General features: G+C 48.7%; 1 long non-coding RNA gene across 1 annotated transcript; it reads right to left on the bottom strand.

Annotated features, from left to right (window-relative positions):
- Window positions 1-3,422: 3,422 nt before the first annotated feature.
- Window positions 3,423-14,288, bottom strand: LOC128779800 (uncharacterized). The gene is made up of 3 exons (XR_008425873.1): window positions 14,244-14,288; window positions 7,793-7,996; window positions 3,423-4,158 (listed from the first exon to the last, which is right to left on the bottom strand). It is a non-coding gene; the product is annotated as an uncharacterized lncRNA (long non-coding RNA).
- Between the last annotated feature and the right edge of the window lie 5,306 nt (window positions 14,289-19,594).

The following is a 19,594-nucleotide window of genomic DNA, read 5'->3' as shown; positions in this document are numbered from 1 at the left end:
GTTTCCTCGTCTATAAAATGATGGAAACCAGGTAAAATGAGACAATATGTGTAGAGGATTTCAGACAGTGCCTGGAATATATTAAACGTGTCAGTGCATGTTGAAAAATAAACATTTTCTTCTCTGTTTTAACTGATATGTATAAATAACTCGTTATTTTGCCTTTTTAACATAAGAAAAAGGTTAGAACTATTTCAGTGTGATGAGCCATAGATTCATCTCCAACTTTCAAATGCCAGAGAATGGGTGCAGCGTCTGAATATATCAAGATTTTTAAATCCACACGTTTTTTTTTAATTTATTTCAAAGAATTTCAGATGACAGGGAAAATGTTCACAACATGATGTTAAAGGGAAAAAACCCTAAGATGCATAACTGCCTGGAGCAGTAGCTCGGGTTTTGAGAACCTGCGCCCCTGCGCTCCCGGAGCCTTAGGTTTCCTTTAGGGCCGGCGGAGAGCAGAGGCTGCCTGGCTGCGTGCTACTCGGACGACAGCCGTGTAGCAACACATCAATGGCTGTTCTTCTTCAGTGTTTAGCTTTAAGTTTTTATTATTATTTTATTTCCAGATTTTATTTATTTATCTTTAGAGAGCAGGGAAGGGAGGAAGAGAGGGACACATCAGTGTGTGGTTGCCTCTCATGCACCCCTTACTGCGGACCCGCCTGCAACCCAGGCATGTGCCTTGACTGGGAATCGAATTGGCGATTATTTGTTTTGCAGGCTGGTGCTCACTCCACTGAGCCACATCAGCCAGGGTCAGTTTTTATTATTATTTCAAAGTAAAATTCACTTAACAAAGACTTTTTGATGTAATTCATCAGTGGGTTTAAAATGCATAGATAGATAGATAGATAGATAGAATGTTGTGCAATACACTAATTCTTAAACATTTCCATGAGCCCACTGAGAAAGCCCGCACCGACTAGCAGTCACCCCAATTCCCCTTTCCCCCACCCTTCACGCCCACTGATCCGCTTTCTGTCTGTGTGCATTTGCCTATTTGGACATTTCCTATAAATGGAATCGCACCCTATGTGGTCATTTGTGTCTTTCATTTCATGTAAGGTTTTCAGGGCTCACCCGTGTTGTACTGTGTATCCATGTTCCATTTCTTTTTAGTGAAAATAATGTTCCCTTCTATGGACACACCACATTTTGTCTATTTGTTGTGGTAAAGGGCCTGACTGAAGCTTTGATATAAAGGAATTACCTGCCATGAGTCATCGAAACCCAGGACAACCAACTCCAATAAACCAAACACCTGATCTGACAGAGCTGCTGGCAAAACAAGCAGATGAGGAGCAGGCAGCTGGCCCCATGACGTTCCCCTTTCTGGAGCCCTAGGCTTTACATTCGCCAATCAAGAGCGAAGCCTCCAACCCTAGACACCCCACCCCTGGACCCTAATAAAGGTGGAGCCCCCTGTCCTTACCTCCTTACCCTCCCTGTACTCTTGGGGGGGGGGACCCTCTGGCATGCTGTGTACCCTCCAGGATCTGTGAGAAATGCATCTTTTAAAAAAAGATTTTATTTATTTTTAGAGAGAGGAGAAGGGAGGGCAAAGAGAAGGAGAGAAACATTGACATGAGAGAGAAAGATCTACCGTCTGCTTGTACATACCCTGACCTGGGGCTGAACCTGCAACCCAGGCATGCGCCCTGACCAGGGAACAGGCAAACTTTCGCTTTGCTGGATGATGCCCAACCCACAGAGCCACACTGGTGAGGGCTGTGAGTAATAAATCTTGTGCTTACAGGTCTCCTATGGTTTCTGCTGACACGCATGCTGCAATCATAGTAACAACTACAGGGGCTGGTCCAGCCACAGCGTGACTGCGACCAGGAAAATGCCTGTGGGTGTCACCACAAGGGAAAGTGGCCCAGGCGGGGCCCCGGGCATTCCACCCTGAGCATTGCTGTGAATGAGCAGAGACCCACACACCATTCATCATTTGGTAGGCTTTTGGGTAGCTTCCAATTGAAGGCTATTACGAGAATTCTGCTGTGAATATACTTGTACAAGTGGGTGTGAAGAGGATTTGTGGTTTGGATTCGCATTTCCCTAATGACTTCACATGCTGGTCCTGCTTTCATGGGCTTAGTGGCTACTTGTGTATCATCTTCGGAGAAATGTCTTAAAATCTTTTGTCAACTTACTTGGTTGTTTGGCTTTTTATTGTTGACCAGCAAGCATGCTTCTTACTTTCTGGATACAATTTCCTTATGAGGCATGGGATTTGCCAATATTTGCTTTCATGTAGGGAATTGCCTTTTCACTTTCTTTCTGAAAAAAAGATTTTATTTATTTTTAGAGAGAGGGGAAGGGAGAAAGAATGAGAGGGAGAGAAACATCAATGTGTGGTTGCCTCTTGCATGCCCCCTACTGGGGACCTGGCCTGCACCCCAGGCATGTGCCCTGATGGGAATCAAACTGTTGACCCTTTGGTTCGCAGGCCAGTGCTCAATCCACTGAGCCACACCAGCCAGGGATCTATCGATCGATCTATCTATCTATCTATCTATCACCAGTTTATAAAATACTGGTAATAAATGTTGTAAGCAGGGTGAAGTCTTGTTTATTCCTTTCTTGTTCCTGGAGGAAAGAAGTGTTAGACAACAAAAGGCAACTTTAAAGGTATTATTAGCTGCCCTGGCTGGGGTGGCTCAGTGGATGGAGTTGCCAGCCTGCGACCCGAAGGGTCACTGGTTCATTCCCAGTCAGGGCACGTGCCTGGGTTGCAGGCCAGGTCCCCAGTAGGGGGCGTGTGAGAGGCCACCAATTGATGTTTCTCTCCCTCTCTTTCTCCCTCCTTTACCCTCTCTCTAAAAATAAATAAGTAAAATCTTTAAAAATAGTAAAGATATTATTGGCTTCATTCAATGATACATAATCGGGCAGCATCCAGTCTAGCAGATAGAAAGGAGCTCCAAAGGCCTCTACAAGGCAAGAGATCTTATCAGTAGAAGGGAATAGGAAGAAGGGAGTTACAGAGCGAAGAGAGGTGAACTGGTTATTGTCAGGCTACTTTCCCTTAGGGGACGGCCGGGGTCTGTCAGGCACATGACTGACTAGTGCAGATCAGGTGATTCCTGACCCTGGCTGGTGTGACTCAGTGGATGGAGCACCGGCCTGTGAACCAAAGGGTGGCCAATTCAATTCCCAGTCTGGGGCACAGGCCTGGGTGGTGGGCCAGGTCCTCTATCTCCAGTAGGAGATGCACAAGAGCCAACCACACATTGATGTTTCTCTCCCTCTTTTTGCCCCTCCCTTCCCCTCCCTAAAAATAAATTAATTAAATTTTAAAAGCATTAAAAAAAAAGGATGCTATTCCTGGAAGAGCCCAGGTAATCATTAAGTATATTACTTTGGTGACATGGGGCTTGGCAGAAGTGACTCCATTTGGGGGCTGTTAGGAGAGTCGGTGATGCGGGCTGTGAAAGAATTCACAAAGAAGAGAAAGTGCAGAGAACAAAGTCTTTTTCTTTTTACTTTCCCAAGAAAGGGAAAGGGCTGGGTGTGGAGAAGTGCACCAGCACCCGCACCGGCCCTGAGGGGTCGGGGCTGAGAGTTTCTGTCGGGCAATGGGGTGGTTGTCGCGCAGGACGTTGCAGTTGGGCTGCCGCTTGTTTCCGTGTTGTGTTGGGTGCAGGGTCCAGTGGTCGTTGGGGTCTGGTGTGTCCTGTTTCCTAAGTGCCCAGGTCCTGGAGCCTCTGCACCTTCAGGGCGCTTGCAGGTATTTTCTAGTCCTGAGGGTAAAGGCTCAAAAAACAGGGTCAGTCACGCTTTGGGGGTCCGGCCAGCTCCGGGAAAGAGGGCCTGAGAAAGGGGCCTATGTCCTATCAGGCCTGTTTCCTGTTTTTAACATGAGCGTGGTCCGCATCACGGCCCAGAGGAAAATCAGATCCGCGCCTCCCACTGCCTATGCGCGTCCCAGCGGGCTCTTCCATCCTCTGTTCCTTCCTCGTCTAGGACTTGGTCACTCACACAACACACCGCCAGAGCAGACACAGCCAGAGGGGCCACCTCCGAGCTTCATGCCCCGGAGGCCACCATGACACGCGTTGTCCCCATACCCAGCGGGCCCTTCTTCAAAGGAGGCTCCTACACAGACTGCGTCCAGAGTCCCGGACCCCGAGGGTTCTCCTGGCTCCCCACCTAAGAGGACAAGAGCGTGTTGTCCCACGTGGCAGGTAAAGCTCTGCTCCTGTTCACGGATGTTCCGAGTGGCCACCCAGGTCTGGTAGAGTCCATCCCCAAAGGTATCCTGGTGCCCGGGATCCCTGTCCTGAAGCCATATCAGGCGGCACCCAGAGGATACAACGACCACAACAAAGAGAAACATTGAAAATAAAAACGAGATAAGAAGACGTTTAGGGAATATTTGTAAGTCTGGGAGAGCCTACTTCTCAACAGAGTGATGGACGGCAGAGCACAGTGAGATGACACCTTTCAGGTGCTGAAATAAAAGAAATGACCTGTCCTGGCTGGTGTGGCTCAGTGGATTCAGTGCTGGCCTATGAACCAGGGGGTCGCTGGTTCAATTCCAGGTCGGGGTACATGCCTGGGTCCAGGTCCCCAGTGGGGGTGCGCAGGAGGCAACTACACATTGATGTGTTTCTCCCTCTCTGTCTCCCTCCCTTCCCCTCTCTGTAAAAATGAATAAATAAATAAATAAAAAGAGGTCCTTACCTGAGAAAATACTTCAAAAAAGGGCAAAATAAACACGGTCTAAAACAACCAAAAAGAAAAACAGTGCGCACGGTCCCTGCCAGAGCATCGACACTGAAGGGAGGGTCTCCAGGCAGAGGGAGTGGGACCCGAGAGTGGAACAGGAAGTGCAGGTGGGAGGGAAGCCCGCATCACAGGGCAGCTGTGGAGCAGACACAGCGAATGTGGAAGGCGCGGAGTAGGTGGACTGTGGAACGTAAAGTGTGTGTACAACCAAACAGTGACAACCGTAATGATGTGAGAGTTGGAAGCGGTAAGTGGACTCTAAAGGGCTAGCAATACTTGGGAACTGTTACAAGTAACAGTTAGTACTTGGCTAAAATGCCGATACACAGTGTAATCTCTGAAAGGAACACTGTGAAAAGAACAAGAGATGTATAATTAATAAATTAAATAGAAGAAAAAGAGTGGAGTATTGAGAAAGCTAGATATCCAAAAGAAGGAAAGAAAGGAGAAAGAAGGGAACAGACAGATTGGCTAAATAGAAAATGTAACGTGAGGTGGTGGATATAAACCCAAATATATCAGTAATTATATGAATGTCAGCAGACTAAAAACTTTATCAAATGTGTCTTTTAAAACATGGAAGCAAATGATGCTGTTTATAAGCATCACGTTTTTAACATAAAGACTTACACTGAAATGGAAAGGCCGGAAAAACAATAGAAATGCAAAGTCTAGCCAGAGAAGGCGGGTGTGGCTCTGCTGCTCGCGGAGGGGCTTTCCCACAAAGGCTTCATCAGAGATGCAGGGAGGCCCGGGCCATAGGGAGATACCCCCACCCTAAATCCCTCTGCTCCGATGACAAAGCTTTACAATAGTGCACACACAGCAACGCTGGCAGAACTAAAACGAGGGATCCCAAACACACGGGGATACTGAGGCTGTCTCCCAGTGATCAGAGTCCGTGCAGACAGCCCGTTGGTTCAGAATCGACAGTGAATGAGATGCTGGAAACGCTGGGCTCAAACAGCCTGCCAGCTCCTCTGGGGAGGCTGAAGACAGGCTTGGCACCCGGCCTGGCTGTCTCTGCAGGGAAGAGGGCGAGGTCGAGCAGGGAGTCAGGCCGAGAGAGAGGAGCATGTTCCAAAGCCAGAGTTCAACTGGAGTTTCTTAGCTGGGACCCAGTCCATCCTCCTGAGCCCAGAGCCGCTCTCCCTGAGCAGCTGAGTCAGACTCTGGGCAGGAGAGAGGAGGGAGATCGGGACAGATGGGGACAGTACAGGGGGTCTGGGAGGCTGTGATGGTTGGAGGGCGGTGGCGTGTCCCCGCAGGCGTGGACACTGAGAGCCTCTAACTCAACCACTTGAGGCTTTAGGGGCAGACTGGTCAGCTTCACTCCCACCTCTGCCTCTTCCCAAGGTTTCAAAAAAAATGTGCCTGGTATTTTCACCCCAGACATCTTGCTGCAAGGATTTGTGCCCCAAATATTTTTGCCCCACAACTAACTGGCCTTAAGGCTACATTTCTGTTAAAAAAAAAAAAAGGATAAAAATTGTGAAAAATGAAAAGGGATCATTAAAACGGACTTAACAAATCTAAAAAGACTTTATTGAGAAATACCTGCCAGAATTTCACCCACAGAGACATGACACCAAGGAAACCAGCACCCTTCACAGAGCCCCTTCCAACCTCCTGTAATGAAGAGGAAGACTCCCTCTCTGATGTTTGACTGACAGCTTCCAAGTCCCATGCCTCCCCTTCAGCCCTACGCCTGTCCAGCTCTTAAAAAAAAAAAAGGCCTGGGGCTCCACCCCTCACCCCTAAGGGAAGGTCAGACCACAAAGAGCAAGACCTGCTCTAGTCCAGGCCAAAATGAAAGCCGTGGCTACCCCACTTCCCCCTGACTCCACCCTGGATGAAACCTGAGCCTTTCCCCTTGGGTACCCTATTCTCTCCCATGTGCATTGTAAGCTTTATTTTATATACATTTGTGCCGTGTGTCATTCCTCCTGACATCCCTAAAATTCCTGCCTGAGGGGCTGCCCTGTATCCAGCCAGCATCCCTAGGCACCCAAAACCACCAACGCCAGCAACAGAAGTCCTAGAGCAGCTTCCTCTGCACGGCCCAGTCTCAGTGGCCGCTGTCAGGGCCAGGTGCCACCTCTACTGGACTTAAAGCTCTGTGATGTCAGGACAAGTGCTGCCAGGGCCACAGACAGGTGCCCAGTTGTTGGGGATGCTGTATCTTCCAGAGATCAGGGGACACTCAGGTTCTCGTGGGAAGTAAGAGATATTGAAATGCCTTTGGCTTTACTCTCTCTGCCCAGTTTCCTGAGTGTGAGGAAGACTTTGGTACGAGGCCCGTCTGCAGGTTACAGACTTGGGGTCTCCATCAGTCTGACCCAGCCCCTCCCAAAGGGAGAGCAGGCCCCAGGGTTAGGCACTGCTGGACAAACCCCAAGGAAGACGTTCGCCCAGGTGGTGCTGGCAGATGGTGCTTCCGGAATGTGGAACAGAGAAGGAAATTGGGATTTCTGCCTGTCATAGGCTTCCCCCCTGGTGTTCTCTGTGGCCCAGCAGCTAAATAGGCTGACTCTCCCTGCTGGCAGCTCTGGGCTGTTATTTCCACCTGGCTGCAGGGAACCCCTCCCTGGGGACAGGCAAGATTGTAGAGGAATTTCGCCTGTGCTCCAGGAATGTCGGTATGCAGGTCAGGCACTCCCCAGTGCCCCAGGTGCTGCCCTCTGCTTGCTGACTGGATGGGCCGGCTGCTCTTTGCTCCACCTGCATTCTTCAGGTGTCAGGCCTGTTTCCAGGTGCCTGCAACAGCTTTACAGGATCCCCACCTGGGTGTGCACACCAGGTCCTCTCCCTGCTTCCAATGCTCAGGGCAGCAAACGGAAACCACTCAACCCAATATCAGCAGAGGGGGCTTTGAAAGTACGGGGGATGAGGGGCCCATAAATTCTCTGGCAGGGCTGGACCTGCTCCACGCTGAGACTCTGGATGTGCCCGAGTACGACACTGTCCAACTGGGAAGATTTAACATTTTTCACTTAAATAATTGGATCCTATCCAGTAAAACCATAGAAGTACTCAAAGACGTGAGTCATCTCACCTGGCCACGTGGATGGGGAAACCACCATTAGGCAGCAGGTGTGATGGATGCCCCAGGTGGAGGCACTGGGGTGACTGGGTGTCCCGTCCTTGGGCACGTGTCTTGGAAGCGGCCACATGATGCTCAGATTCAGGTGATCCCCATTTGTACTATAACCTGAACTCAGCCCGGGTCTGTCCAAAGAGAGGGCCCACCTCCTTCCTCCTACAGGGACATAGGAAATACAAGTAGGATGTGACAGTGATACAGAAGAACACAGGCAGACAGTGACCTTGAACATTTCACCCCAAATCCTCTCAAGCCTGTAGGTAAGCTGGGAGAGTGGAGTCGTGCTACCTGGACAAGGAATAGCCCCGCGTCTAGACCTCAACCCAACCTCTGGATTCCAGGGTTATCTCGGGGGAGGTGATCCCAAGAGCTTCCCGAACTCAGAGAGAATTGGAAGAGAGTGTAGAGCATAGAGAGTGTAGAGTGAAGATTCAAGGACAGATGACACGACTATGGTGGACAAGCTAATTTATGTCCCCAATGCATTTACCTATCAATACCTTCTTGACTATGACAGAAAAATAAAAGTCAGAATAGTTTGTTACTCTTACAGCACAAACGGCAACTTAAATAATGTCATGCGACATATTTTATGAAATAAAACTATTTTGCCATGTTCATGGATCAGATGATTCAGTATTGTTAAAATGGACGTAGTTCCAAGTTGATCTACAGATTTAACATAAGTCCTATCAAAACACAGCTACCTATTGTGCAGAAACTGCAACCTGATGCTAATTCGTAAGGAAATGTAGGGGACCCAGAGCAGCCAACACAAGCTTGACAAAGAAGAAGCGGCTGGAGAACCTAAGTGTCCCAATTTCACCACCCACTGTAAAGCCGTCGTGCTGAGAGCAGTGTGGACTGACAACAACTGAATAGAATGGAGATCCCACGGATACACCCTCATGCGAATAGTCAGTGACTTTTGACAAAGTGCCAAGATAATTCCATGACATAAGGTTCGCAGTTTCAGCCGGTGGTGCTGGGACAACAGACGTGAGCCTGCAAAGGAACGAAGTGGGACTGGTCTCTCGCCCCGCACACAAACTCCCCTCAAAATGATCGCAGACTAAATGCAAAGTCTAACACCACCAAATTCTTCAAGGAAGTAGGAGTAAATCTCCGTGACCTAAAAGAGTAGATTCGTGGTTTCTTAGATGGCAACAAAAGCAGGAGAGGAAAAAGTAAAAACAGAAAAATTAGATTTCATCAAAATAAAAAACTTGAGAGGGCTTCATCAGGCAAGTGAAAGGCAGCTCACTCCGTGGGAGGAGATATTTGCAAATCCCATGCCTGATAAAAGAATTTCATCTAGACTACAATAATAGTCAACAATCAAAAGTAAAATATAGAAGAATTGAAGGATACAAACACATTTCTCTAAAGAGAATATAAAAATGACCAATAAGAGCATGAGATGCTCAGCATTTTTAGTAAATAGGGAAATCGTAATGAAAAACGCAATGCCACCGCACACCACTTGTAAGCAGATGTCCACACGAGCATCAGGTACGGTTTCCACTCAGTGCTATTTTGTGTTGGTGTCAGGGGTGCAGCTTCCTGGTCAGACCAGCACGTACTTTACATACTGCCCCCCCTACTATTTAAAGTGCCCACCTGGGACCATACACAGTTACTACAACATTATTGACTATATATGTTCCCGATGCTGTACTTTACGTGCCCATAATTATTTCGTGACTACCAATTTGTACCTCTTACTCCCTTCACCTTTTTCCCCAAGTCACCCTAACTCCTCTCCCCTCTGGCCACCATCAGTCTGTTCTCTATATCTGTGAGCCTCTTTCGATTTTGTTTGCTCATTTATTTTGCATAGCAGCATTATTCTTAACAGTCACCAGTGGAAATCGAAAACCCCCAATTTCCATCAACTGATGAATGGTAAGTAAAAGGTGGTAAGTCCATGCAGCGGGTGTCACTGACATCAGAAAGAAATGATGGACTGATGCACTGCAGCCTGCATGAACCTTGACCCCCAAGCAAAGTGAAAAACCAGTCCCAAAAGCCCACATAGGATTCCACTTCTATGAAATGTCCAGAAGAGTCAAACCATTAGAGACAAGAAGTAGATTAGTGTTTGCAGGTGGGGACGGTTGAGGTGGGAGAAGGGGGTGTCAGGAATTAGTGGTGATGGTTGCCCAACTATGTAAATACACCTTTCAGAGAACCGCTGAGTTTATATGTTAGATGTTTAAAGTGGTGGGTTTAAAGTTGTTATATAAATTCTAGGTCAGAAAATTCCTATTGAGGAGCAAAGCAGTTGGGGTGGGGAGGGAGAAACCCAGCCCCACACATAGTAGTTTGAAGGCACTGTCATCCCAGCATCTTGGAGTCAGGCAAGTCCCTGCCTTTCCCAGGCGCCCAGAGGAAAACCTAGTCCACGTGAACACACGTACATTGCCGAACACCCGCACCGCTGGGTCCCAGCGCAGATACGCTTGGACCCTAGGTACTCTCCCTTTGCCATGATACCGTGAATATCTTCCATGTCACTGAAATATCCGTGAAACAGAAACAAATTAGGTATCAATGAAATCCGTCTTGGTACAGTCAGACACTGCCTCAGTACTCAGCCATACAAAGGCTGACACGAGCCCTGGCTGGTGTGGCTCAGTGAGTTGATTGCGCCTGTGAAGCCCAGGGCCGCAGGTTCAATTCCCAGTGGGTGGACATGTGAGAAGCAACCACACATTGATGTTTCTCCCCCTCTCTTTCTCCCTCCCTTCACCTCTCTCTAAAAATAAATAAATAAAATCTTTTTTTTTTTTTTTATTTTTAATATATTTATTGATTATGCTATTACAGTTGTCCCATTTCCCCCCCCCACTCCACTCCATCCTGCCCTCCCCCCTCCCTCCCACATTCCCCCCCTATAGTTCATGTCCATAGGTCATACTTATAAGTTCTTTGGCTTCTACATTTCCTACACTATTTTTACCCTCCCCCTGTCTATTTTCCACCTATCATCTATGCTACTTATTCTCTGTACCTTTCCCCCTCTCTCCCCCTCCCACTCCCTTAATGACAACCCTCATGTTCTAGTTGTTTGCCTAGTTTGCTCTCGTTTTTGTTTTATGTGTGGCCATTAATAACTGTGAGTTTGCTGTCATTTTTACTGTTCCAATTTTTGATCTTCTTTTTCTTAGGTAACTCCTTTTAACATTTCATATAATAAGGGCTTGGTGATGATGAACTTCTTTAACTTGACCTTATCTGAGAAGCACTTTATCTTCCTTTCCATTCTAAGTGATAGCTTTGCTGGATAGAGTAATCTTGGATGTAGGTCCTTGCATTTAATCTTGGGTAATGTAATTATGATGTGCCTTGGCGTGTTCCTCCTTGGGTCCAGCTTCTTTGGGACTCTCTGAGCTTCCTGGACTTCCCGGAAGTCTATTTCCTTTGCCAGATGAGGGAAGTTCTCCTTCATTATTTGTTCAAATAAGTTTTCAATTTTTTGTTCTTCCTCTTCTCCTTCTGGCACCCCTATTAATTCGGATGTTGGAATGTTTCAAGGCGTCCGGGAGGTTCCTAAGCCTCTCCTCATTTTTCCAAGTTCTTGTTTCTTCATTCTTTTCTGGTTGGATGTTTGTTTCTTCCTTCTGGTCCACACCATTGATTTGAGTCCCAGTTTCCTTCTCATCACTATTGGTTCCCTGTACATTTTCCTTTGTTTCTCTTAGCATAGGCTTCATTTTTTCATCTGTTTTTCGAATAGATTCAACCAAGTCTGTGAGCATATTGATAACCAGTGCTTTGAACTGTGCATCCGATAGGTTGGCTATCTCTTCATCGCTTAGTTGTATTTTTTCTGGAGCTTTGAAGTGTTCTGTCATTTGGGCCATTTTTTTGTTGTTTGTCTTGGCGCGTCTGTTACTTTAAGGGGCGGAGCCTTAGGTGTTCACCAGGGCGGGGTAATGCTGGTCGTAGCGCTGTGACGCTGTACGAGGGGGAGGGGCCGAGTGGGAGCAATGGCGCCTGCCTCACTCTCCTCCAGATTTCAATCTTTCACTCCGATACCCACAATCAAACTGGGCCCCTCTGGTGCTGGTCCCCGAGTGGGCGGGCCTGTGCACACTCTAGGCCCCTGTGGGTCTCTCCAACGACCTCTCCTGTGAGGCTGGGAGTCTCTCCCGCTGCCGCCTCAACCCCCACGGGCGTTTTCAATCAGAGGTTTGAGGCTTTATTTCCCTGAGCTGGAGCCCTGGGTTACGTGGTCTGCTTCGCTCCCTGCCGTTTGTCCAGTTTCTCTGTGGGCGAATGTGGTGCCGCGGGGTGCTACCCGCTGCTCTGCCTGCCCGGCTCTCCACCACTCTGAGTCCGGCCCTCTGGGTTTATCTGCGCAGATGTGGGGCCGCAGGGTCTGCTAGTGCTCGGACTGCCTGCGCCATTTGTCCCACACTCCGCCAGTCTCAGACCCGCCACAGCCACGCGAGTCCTCTCCACCCCGGTGCCCGTCTCCGCCCCTCCTACCAGTCTGGATGAATGGTTATTTTCTATTTTCTTGGTGTTGGTCCCCCTTGCTGTTCGATTCTCTGTCAGTTCTGGTTGTGCGAGGAGGCGCAGTGTGTCTACCTACGCCGCCATCTTGGTTCCAATAAATAAAATCTTAAATAAAAAGCCTGACATGAATACATGGGCCCCCAGGAAAAAAAAATATTTTCAAATTGCATTTAAAAGGCAAAAGAGTGAAAGATACACGTGTGTACATTGGGCCCCCAGGAAAAAAAAATATTTTCAAATTGCATTTAAAAGGCAAAAGAGTGAAAGATATACGTGTGTACATTTAAAACAAACAAAAACCATTTCTGTTTCAATACGCACTCACACAATGTTTGATATGCTCCAGGCACAGGTGGAAACCCTTTACTATTATAATTCACTTGACCTGGTTTTCATCACCGCTTTCCAGTTCAGGAAACTGAGGCACAGAGGCCATCGTCACTCACTCAGGTCACACAACTAATAGGAGGGTGGGGTCTGACCTGGGGATCCCAGAGCAGAGTTCCTGCTCCCCCAGCACCTGGTACCTCCCATCATGTCAGTGCAGAACCTTCTGGAAGGTCATACAAGGCACTGTCGATATGTGTTTTTTGAAGGGAAGGAGACAAGGGTTGAGAATGGGGAAGAGCTTTGTGTTATATTTTATTCATTCCTGACCTGCTTATATTTACAATTTGCCCTTTGTACTTATACAGTCAATATAAATCCAAAATAAAGTAATGGGAATCATCAGCGATTCCCATATGGAAAGACTAGAAACACTCAAACATTAAAAATGAATCTTTATATGTGATATTTACATTAGTCACTAATGATTACACAAGAATAACAAACACCCTTAAACCAACCTTTGTGTTTCCATCATCAATGACAAAAAAGAAAAATCAAATGACAGCTGGAGAAAAACCCATAAAGAGCAAATTACTCTGCTCATCGAGTCTCCAATCAGTACTGACTTTGGATTTCTATGGTTAAACACTTTTGCCAAATATTTTGTGAGCAGATTTTAAAATATTTTTGAAATATTTCCACTGGAAAAATTTCTAGCGTGTAAAAAAGTATGCACATGAATGGAAGTCAGTTGGGTGCAAAACCCAGTGTTTCCCCAACTGAAAAGTAGTTTGACATCTTCGAGGTCATACTTCCAAGCATTTCCTGTGCCCACTCCGAGAAGTGTGCATATAATCTTATTCAGAAACCAAACCCCGAAACCTCCCTCTGATGATCCCTAAATGCTACACACCCCGTTTACCCAAGGACGCGGGCCAAACCCGCCCTCCGCACCAGCAAATCCGTGTCCCCGCCGGGTCCCACCGCAGCCCTGCCCCCCACCTTCATGCCCCCTAACTGAGGACGTTTCCACTTGTCCGCCTTCACCCCGAACAGTAGTGGAACCCCTTCCCGGGTCCTGGACTCTCCCAGCTACAACTCACGGGGAAGGAACCGCGGTCGCCGGCCGACAGGCTCTGGGACGCCAGAGGCCCGACTTCCGAAAGAGGGACCGGGCTGAGGGAGGACCCCAGGGGCCCGCAGGAAAAGACGCCCCAGAGCCTGGGGGGGGGGGGGTCGGGCCGTGGGCGCCGGGGGGGGGGGGGGGAACGCCCAGGATCCTGGACAGAGGCCCTCGGGGCCCGGAGTCTCCCTGTGGCCGAGTCCCACGGACACCAATAAAAAAGCGTCCCCCTCAGGGTTCCCCTGCGGAGGAAGCCTGAGCGCCACCTGCCGCGCGCTGCCAGCGACACACGCACCGCGCGCCGCTGGGGCCCATTCTGCCTGCGTGTGTCCCCCGCCCCCCGCCCCCCACCCTCCGCAGTACAGAGCTGTGAGAATGACTTCATCTGTGACAAGCACCTGGGAGACACACAGAGCCTCTACCAACCTGGGCCTGGAATCCATTCACTCCAGCGTCTTACCTAGGGCTTCCGGCCCCAACTCGGGCGCATGCGCACACAGTGCCAGGGCATCCCCGCCGACCGGGACCCCGCCCCTTTACAGAGACCCTAGTTCTCCGCCTGATTTACCCTGAAACCAGTCGGGAAAGGACGACAGAACTCTGACAGTCGGTCAAGTTGAAGAAAATGTTCAACCTTGTTGTTGTCTGGCGGAAGCCAACAGGAGAGTCTGTCTGAACGCCTGTCAGGACGAGGGACACTTGCTGAGGTGACCCTGTACCCAGGGGAAGCTGTGTGGTGGGGGGGTGATGGAGATGACGCTGCTGTCACCATGGGGGAGAATGGAAAATAGCCTGGCGTCCCTGGTGCGGAGACACCTCTTCGGTCTGAATTCTTTGTAGAAGAGAGTGAGAAGCTGGGTGAGGTTGGCATGGAGTTTGGAGAGTCAGGGCTGGGGGACCCTTCCAGGCAGGAGCCAGACGTGACCCCACTCTTCTCAGGTGCAGACATGGTTGAGAAACCTGCCGCCCCCAGGACGCCATGCCTCCTCTTCTGTCTACAGCAATGGAGGGAGTGTGGGTGTGCGAGTGTGTCCTCCAAACAAGCGCGGACATCAACAAAGCAGACAGACCTTCACTTACCAAGTGCTCTGCTCTCTGTCCTCAGAATTCGCTCCCGGGTCGCAGGACGCTGTGGGCACCAGCAGCGGTTCAGAAGAAGTGGCCCAGACACCGCTGCCCTCTGAAAGCGTGTGAGTGAGCCCGGACAGGCTGGGGTGGGTTTAAATACCACTGGGCGGGGCCTGTGAGGAGACGGGGTGGGTCCTGGGAGGGAAGGGGCGGGGTTTCACACTCCCTACCGCCGGTTACTCCAGCTTGGTGGGGTTGCCTCTGCCGAGCAGAACATTGCTCTCTTGCATTGATGGTATATGAAAAAATGTCACTGGAGTGGAGGGTGGGGGATGGGGGGAATGGAGACAACTGTACTTGAACAGCAATAAAAAAAATGTCAGACACTGTAAGGCAAGAGTGTAGAAATCCTGCTTGGCAAATTAATGATGTGGTGGGTGTCAGCGTAGGGTCCTGAACTGTAACAAACTGCCGCGTCTCATGGGGGCGTTCACGCCCGGGCAGCCGACGCTTCAGTGGTACAGCCTGTATGACAGATCTCTGACCTGCACCTCAGTTTTGCTACTAACCTGCAATTGCTCCGAAAAAATAATTCTTATTTTTTAAAAGTGGGAAAGAATGGGGTGGTGGAAATAGGGCCGAGCAGTGAATCTACAGTGGGTGCTCTGGAGGAGTAAAATCTGTGTGAATTCTTCAAAAAATTAAAACTAGAAGTACCACAGTAGTCCCACCTCAGGGTATTCATCTTAAAGAATTGAAATTAAAATGTGGAAGAGATACGAGCCCTGCCACGTAGCTCTCACCACTATTCACAATAGTCAAGAGGTGGCAACAGCCTAAATGTCCACGGGAAGACGAATGGATCCAGCCAACGCGGTGTATACACACCATGGAGTTTTAGTCACTCTTGAAAGAAGGAAATTCTGCATTGTGCGACGACATGGGTGAACGTTCAGGGTATTTTGCTAAGTAAATAAGCTAGTCATCAAAAGACAAAAAAGCACGATTCTGCTTAAAATAATGAAATTCATGGAATCAAAGAGTGGAATGGTTGTTGCCAGGGGTTTTGGGGGAGGGGAAATGGGAAGTTATTAATCAAAGGGCATGCAGGTTCAGGGAAGCAAGATGAGTGAGTTCTGCAGATCTGTTGTACAACACTGTACCTGTGTTAACAATACCGTATTGTACTTTCAGGAATGTGTTAAGAGGGCCCTGGCTGGTGTGGCTCAGTGGATTGAGCACCAACCTGAGAACCAAAGGGTCGCCAGTTCAATTCCCATTAAGGGCACATGCCTGAGTTGTGAGCCAGGCCACCAGTAGGGGGCACACAAGAAGCAAGCACCCATTGATGATTCTCTCCCTCTCTTTCTCCCTCCCTTCTCTCTGTCTAAAAATAGATAACATCTTTTTTAAAAAAATGTGTTAAGAGGGTAGATCCCATGGTCAGTGTTCTTACCACAATAAAATAAAATTGAAAAGAATGAGAGAGGAGATGCAAACAGAAGGAGAGATGGAGAAATGAGGAAAGGGAGGGACAGAGAGAGGGGTGCAGACAGAAAGCTCTGGCTTTTTGTCCCTTCTGGGAAACAGCCAGGGGTGCAGACAAAAGCCTGGCCTCTGGCCAAGCAACAGAGGCAGTGATGGATGACACAGAAAAGATGCAGAAGCAGGGAGAGGGCAGAACACAGACAGAGGGAGCAACGATAAGGCGGGAAGATCAAACGAGGGGCTGATGCTTGGAGGCTGCGAGGGCTGCTGAGAGGAGGAGAGGTAGTGCGCAGGGAGAAGCAGGGGACATCAATAACCATCCTGTTTCAGGGCACCAGTAACCAAAAGGATCAGTCCAGCAATGGCGCGGGCACATCACCACCCAAACCTCTGCACTAAAGAGGCTTGACCAACTCCAGCCTAGCTTCTAGAGCATAAGGCTGTGTCCTAGGATGACCCCAGCCAGCCCAGCCCACCCCACCCATTAAAATGCCCACCTGAGGAAGCACAAGGCTGCCAGGGTGGTTTACTATTTGTTTTAGACATCTGATGACAGAGCCCTGACCTCCCTTTCTTAGCACTTTTATCAAAAGGGGTTTGTAGTACCTGCACAACCCACCAATTACCTTTTAGCCATATAATCCCTAAAACACTCTTTGATGTTCCAGTTCCAGTGAACAAAATATGTGCAACTGTATTTCTACCTGTAGTTACCACAGTGCTCCTATAGACCATGTGTCATTCCTCAAAAAACCCTCCATGCTCCTGCGAGGCTTGCGTTCAGTGAGCCCCATGCCCATTTAAAGAAACAAAGCCCCGACGTAACTGATTCCTTTGCAGTTCACAGTGCTCTTACCTTTGCCAAGTTTAATTGTTCGCTGTGGTGAGGCTTTGCATCACCTGAGGTCAGATTATGTGCAACCAAAAAAAGTTTGCTATTTTCTCCTACTTTCATGGAGTTGTATTAAGACTAATTTGAATGCTAAATAAACTGGGTTTGGGGGGAGGGGTCCTGAAAAAAAGGAGCTTGTAATTGTGAATATGTGTCTCTTGCAGCTCAGAAGCATCTCTGTCAAGGACCCGAGAGCCACTCCTTTGAAACGCAATCACAAAAAAGGATGAGGCAGTAATATTATGATAACTTTGCACAGATGTTGGTTGGAGCGTCATCCCATACACCAAAAAGTTTGCAGTTCGATCCCCAGTCAGGGCGTGTATGGGAGGCAGCCAATGGATGTTTCTCTTTCTTCCCATTGCTCTAAAATCAATACGCATATCTTCAGAAGCTGACAGATGGTTACCAGACTTAGCATGGTGATCACAACATCGTATAAATGCCAAATCATCGTATCGTACACTTCAAACTAACACTGTATGGCAACTATAGTTTTTTTAAAGCGGAGAAGGCCTCTGTCTCTGGGGCAGGATGGGACCCTAACTTCCCTAAGTGCCAGCTGACAAACACAGCTGGCCTCACATATTTACACTCGTCAACCCTTCGAATTTTTTTTGGCATCTTTAACTCCACTGCCACCACCCCTCCTCCAGGCCCTTCCCTGATTCTCCCTTTAAAACACTCCCTCACCTCTTCACGAATCAAAATGGAGCTCAGTTCTTTCCCCCACTGTCATCATTTACTGAATAAAATCTGTTTTTGCCTCTTTCGCTAACATCTGACTGTGTCTATCTTTGTCACCTGGTGCCTCCACTGGATCCGAGTCACCACTGTCACTGGGCATCCGGACCTCGCAGCCCACACAGTGGCCTCTGTCTCATCTCCAGTCAGCTGGCTCCTGTAGTTACTCGCATAGTTACCCAGCGGTGAGTCTCGCTCAGAATCCAGCCATCTGGGCAGATGTCCACTGAAGCACAGCGAGGGCAGAGTTTGATTTTTTGATGATTCTGAGCATGCTCTCTGCAGCTCAGTTAGAGTCTCACCTGGGTTAGAGTCCCAGGCTTTTCTGAAAGGTACCTCCTGGGCTGGAAGGTCTTCCTCGTGGCTCTCTGTGAGGTCTCTGTTCTCTCCCCTGGATCCTGCTTCGCCCTGGGACCGTTCCAGTTGACTGAAATTCCTCCTCCTCCAACCCCTGCTGACTCCATGACCGCCCCCCAGCTCCTGATAACGTCGTTTTCTTTTCCCAGGTGAAATTTTTACTAAAGACATTCTTGAATTACAATGCCCCTTGGGACTCCTGGGCTATCCCCAAATGAGTCCCCCTTAGGGGACCCCTAAGGCAGAAAGGCACAAAAATCTGGGACACGAAATAGACCTGCTGTGAAGAAGCTGAAAAACAGCAAAATAATTCAAAGCTCACTCAAACTGCTGAGGCTCTTTTTCTATTTAATCCTCACCCAAGGATATGTTTATTGATTTTAGAGAAGTGGGAAAAGAGAGAGAGAAACATAGATGTGAGAGAGAAATATCCATCAGTTGCCTCCTGTACACGCCCTGACCAGGGATCGAACCCACAACTTTTGGTGTATGGAACGACGCTCCAACCAATTGGGTAACCCGGCCAGGGCAAACTGCCGAAGCTGTTAAGCAATGTCTTCAGAAATATTTTTCTGTTCAAGTAAACCCCACAGCGAGCCCATATGCTTCTCCCAGCTCTTCCCTGCATCTTCTGTCCCAGAATGTCCTCCGCTGATGGAAGAAGTCCCAGCCCCTCAACTCCCTGTAACCCAGAGAATCACTGGGCCCCCACCTCCTGCAGATGAAGCCCAGGTGCACCTGGCACCAGTTCCCAAGTGACACTCACAGAAGAAATACCACTTAAACCTTGGTCTGGCCCAAATTTCATGACATCACCAAGGACTTTTCTGTCTTCAAAAGGAAAGGAAACAATTGACCAGACAAACTAGAGTGTCTCTGGAAGGCACACTGTCCAGGATTCATCGATGTTTATCAACGTAGCCACTGATTGGTTGCACCTGGAGATGCTTCCCTTTGCTTTGAAAAAAACAAAGGGACCTACCACCTTCCCTGAGGAACTTCAATAGCTCCCCCTGACTCCCACTGAAGATAGAAACAAGAGACAACCACCCCGGCTGGTATGGGTTAGTGCATTAAGTTCAGACCTACAAACCAAAAGATTGCCAGTTTGAATCCCAATCAGGGCACATGTCTGGATTGCAGGCCAGGTCCCCACTGGGGGGTGCGTGAGAGGCAACCACACATTGGTGTCTCCCTCTCTTTCCCTTCCCTTCTCTCTAAAAGTAAA

Source organism: Desmodus rotundus, chromosome 12 (assembly GCF_022682495.2).
Source record: "Desmodus rotundus isolate HL8 chromosome 12, HLdesRot8A.1, whole genome shotgun sequence".
Taxonomy (NCBI): domain Eukaryota; kingdom Metazoa; phylum Chordata; class Mammalia; order Chiroptera; family Phyllostomidae; genus Desmodus; species Desmodus rotundus.
The sequence above is the reverse complement of the archived record's forward strand: the minus strand, read 5'-3'. Positions and strand labels throughout refer to the sequence as shown.